This window comes from Microtus pennsylvanicus, chromosome 1, assembly GCF_037038515.1.
Source record: "Microtus pennsylvanicus isolate mMicPen1 chromosome 1, mMicPen1.hap1, whole genome shotgun sequence".
Taxonomy (NCBI): domain Eukaryota; kingdom Metazoa; phylum Chordata; class Mammalia; order Rodentia; family Cricetidae; genus Microtus; species Microtus pennsylvanicus.
In genome coordinates, this window is record NC_134579.1 from 44,654,196 (window position 1) to 44,658,489 (window position 4,294).

Genomic DNA, 4,294 nt, shown 5'->3' on the forward strand with positions numbered 1-4,294 from the left:
TGTAGCAAAACCACTGATTGGGATAAGGAGCAAGAAGATTCTAAGAGATGCATCATCAGGTAATAAAGCTGCTGAAGTATCTATTAGGGCTAAACACAGGGTTATTTTATCCTTTTTTGTGGGGTATCTGGGACTTGAACCCAAGGTCTCATGTATGTTAACCAAACACCTGCCATTGTGATATAGCAGAGACCTGAACATGTAGATGACAGAGAGGTACTTAATGGTACGGCTATAGATGGCCAGAACGCTCAGCTACGGGGTATTTTAGCCAAAAGGGGTAAAAGAAGTTGTATGGGGCAATTGATAGGAAGAAAAACAATTGATTCATGGATTAAATTGTGCTGATGTCTCACCAGTTAACTGAAGAGTAAGCTATACACACACAACTTTAGTGTGATGGCAAAACACTACGTGTGGACTGATTATAGCACAAGGAATAAGTAAGACTTGAAGGATAATACTGATGATTGTCATCCGCACACAAAAAAAGGTGTGGTGAAGGGGACCTGGCAAGCTTCTGAGAACATTTGATTTTATAAAGATGACACATTTCCCAAATGAATCTCGACATGCAATGTCAGCCTAAACCAAATGCCAGCATGGTTATTTAAACATAAAGTAGAAGATTATTTCTGCAGCTTCTCAAATCAAACATGTGATATTGCATCGAGTGTGCCTTCTATCAGATATAAAAGTTTATCACAAAGTCTCAGTGATTCTGGTAACGTCTCAAATGGATCCGTGGAATTAAATGTCCTCATAATTAAGTAATTTAAAAGCAATTGGGACATAATAAATTAACAAAGCCAATCTGCTTAGTGAATAACTAATGCAAGGATAGAGAAACAAACACTTTCATACATTACCAACTGGACTGGAGAGCGTTGCCACCTCAGAAAGTCTGTCAAAAGCCTGTCATTGCCCTTAGCTTTGCAATCACATTCATTGGCTATTACCACAATAACGTGTATAAGACTAATAAACCATTTTATTGTAGTAAACGATGAAAGCAGCATGCATCTGAAGTATCTATTTCCAGAAAGTATTTCCAGTATCAATGTGTATGTGTGTGTATATATATATGTGTGTGTGTCTAAATATATATATGGAAATACACAAACACACACATATATACTTATGGAAAAAGTAGATAATTATGTGTTTGGAAATCTATGGTCTTGATATATACATAAATAATATTATTAGCATATATAATGCTATATAAAATGCAATACCAAAAATGTGGAAAAATGTGACAGCAGCTCATTAGTTCTATGTGTATATAGAAAACTGTTAAACTCTTGGTGCTGATAACATTGTCTTTTCTAGCCAAGGGAAGCGCCACATAGCTGAACTACCTATTGGGTGTCAAGTCTGGGATAGCATCTTTTCATGTATACCATTTTGAAGCTCTTGAATTTTGAACCATATAGCTATAAATAACTCAAAAATGTTTAATCTTAAAATAAAATGATTAAGAATACAATGTACTTTTCATAATTGGTTTTGGGACTGAGTTGGCAATTCTTTAATAGCCCCATTAAATATTGCTATTGGAATCATGGCCTGGCACAGTTATCAGGTAAGGCTACGGTATTACCTTCCATGGCAGCTTGGACATCATTCTGTTAAAACATTCATCATGTGATTTCATAGTCATCTATCAATAGGTTAGCCTCCCTTCCTATGCTGAGAGGGCCTCAACGGGGCAAAGACAAATATTCATAGATTCATTTATTCATTCATTCACTAAATGCTAGACAAGGTGTTTATTCAACCATGTATTGTTGGTGCCTGGCCTTCAACTGGCATATAAAAATTCAGTGTACCACTTTCAAATTGATGCATGAATGAATGAATAAGGTGTGTTCAGTGATTCATAATAGGGCTCAAGATGACTGCCCCTAAAATTCAGTATTATCGGTATTCCTGACTCCCAGAAATGTTAACTTTTCTCATGTGAATATTGAAACCACAGTCAGGTTGAAGATACACCCAAGAAAGGAAACTCTTGTTCTGCTTGCATAAAAATTAAACATAGTCATTCATTCAGACACAAAGGAAATTCTTTCAAGTACTATTTTGTTACTTTGCTTTCTTGTAAATCTGCATATTTGGAAATCATATAATTGTATCTAACAGAATGGACAGACCTACATGATTAGTATTCAATGTGAAAATGTTTCATGATTTCAGGCATCATAACATTTGGGAAGAACCTTTCCCTCAATATCCCTAGGAGATACAATGTCTTGGTAGAGATAACAAATAAAATCAGTGTGGATGAGTGATTGCCATATAACTTGCCAGTGGAACAACCAGATTTAAGACAAATGAATCAGTTCTGAGGCCATTGTTGTATCTATTTCCTCTCTCAGGCTGAAACCCACAGCTATGCTGAAAGGGAAGAAGCCATAGATAAATGTGAGTCAGCTCTGACACACAGAGCTGATGAAAGGGATTTGGTGTTATTAGAAGTATTGAGTGAGACCTAGCTGACTGACACACACAAATGTGGCAATATTTATTCTGTTTAAAACCATGAGTGTCAGTGTCATTTTAAAAGCTACCTGGGCACGCTGAGTGAAGAAAGCTATAAGGACTCTACGCTTATCATGCAGCTGCTACGTGATAACCTGACGCTTTGGATCTCAGACATGCAGGGCGATGGTGAAGAGCAGAATAAAGAAGCGCTGCAGGATGTGGAGGATGAAAATCAGTGAGACGTACTAAAGCCAACAAGAGAACACATCTCTGATCACCCTCCCTCCCCACCCTCCCCTTGGAAGTTCCCCATTGTCACTGAGAACCACCAAATTTGACTTTCACATTTGGTCTCAGAATTTAGGTTCCTCGGCTTGGGCACCTGGGAGCCCCTCTAGGGTCAAGTCTCTTGCCAACCCTAAGGTGGCTCCCTTAACTAAGAATTGTGCTTCCGTGCTCCCCTATCCAACCTTCCTTTATCCCAATCCTCCTTTTTCCCCAAGTTCCCCCTTCCTCCCCTTCTCCCTTTTCTCTCCCCATCTCCCCTTACCCCCATCCCACCCCACCCCCAAGATCTCAATTTTCTCCCCGGCAACTTTGTCTACTTCCCATAGCCAAGAGGATAACTATATGTTTTTCCTTTGGTTCACCTTCTTACTTAGCTTCTTTAGGATCACCAATTGTAGGCTCCGTGTCCCTTATTTATGGCTAGAAACCAATTATGAGTGAGTACATCCCATATTCCCAGTTAATTCCTTGGGCAGCTGGGGATAGGGAACCTGAAATGACGCTATCCTATAGCAATAATGACGAATATCTTGCATATCATCATAGAACCTTCATCTGGTGATGGATGGAGATAGAGACAGAGACCCACACTGGAGAACTGGACTGAGCTCAAAAGGTCCCAATGAGGAGCAGAAGGAGGGAGAACATGAGCAAAGAAGTCGGGACCACTGAGACAGTAGAGCTGATCTATTGGGAGCTCACCAAGGCCAGCTGGACTGTGACTGAAAAAGCATGGGATAAAACTGGACTCTCTGAACATGGCGAACAATGAGAGCTGATGAGACGCCAAGGACAATGGCAAGGGGTTTTGATCCTACGTAATGTGCTGGCTTTGTGGGAGCCTAGCCAGTTTGGATGTTCACCTTCCTAGATATGGACGGAGCGGGGAGGACCTAGGACTTACCACAGGGCAGGGAACCCTGACTGCTCTTTGGACTGGAGAGGGAGGGGGAGAGGAGTGGGGGGAGGGGGAGAAGGGTGGGAGGAGGGGGAGGGAAATGGGAGGCTGGGAGGAAGTGGAAACTTGTTTTTTTTTCTCATTTTCTCAATAAAAAAAAAGATTAAAAAAAAAGAATTTAGGTTCCTGCCCTGTTGTTTTTCTTTCTTCCTCTTTTTTTTCTCCCCTCCCCTCTTTTTTTTAAACAAACAAACAGTTTTTCAGAAGTTCTTAAAGGCAAGAGTGAATTTCTGTGGATTTTACTGGTCCCAGCTTTTAGGTTCTTTACGACACCAACAGGACTGCATAGAGGCTTTTTCAGCATTACTGTATTGTCTCCAGCCACACGGGCAAGATCATCAATAGAAATGGAAATGACATTTGAAAGCCATTAGACTTCTAGGTGATGCATCTAAGAAAGATTAATCACATGATAGAGGCGCATATGTGCTGTCATTTTTCCTTTTTTAATTGTTTAAATTGAAATTTATACCAATGTTTAAACTTAATTGGATATTAGCTTGAGATGTTTTGGGGGAGTTTGTTATAATGGTTTTGCTGTCAAATGTGTTTGGAACTCTG

The 4,294-nt window shown here is 39.8% G+C and overlaps 1 long non-coding RNA gene across 1 annotated transcript; it reads left to right on the plus strand.

Annotated features, from left to right (window-relative positions):
• The first annotated feature begins 2,579 nt into the window (after nt 1-2,579).
• LOC142844355 (uncharacterized) lies at nt 2,580-3,928 on the plus strand. The gene is made up of 2 exons (XR_012909729.1): nt 2,580-2,851; nt 3,856-3,928. It is a non-coding gene; the product is annotated as an uncharacterized LOC142844355 (long non-coding RNA).
• The last annotated feature ends 366 nt before the right edge of the window (nt 3,929-4,294 follow it).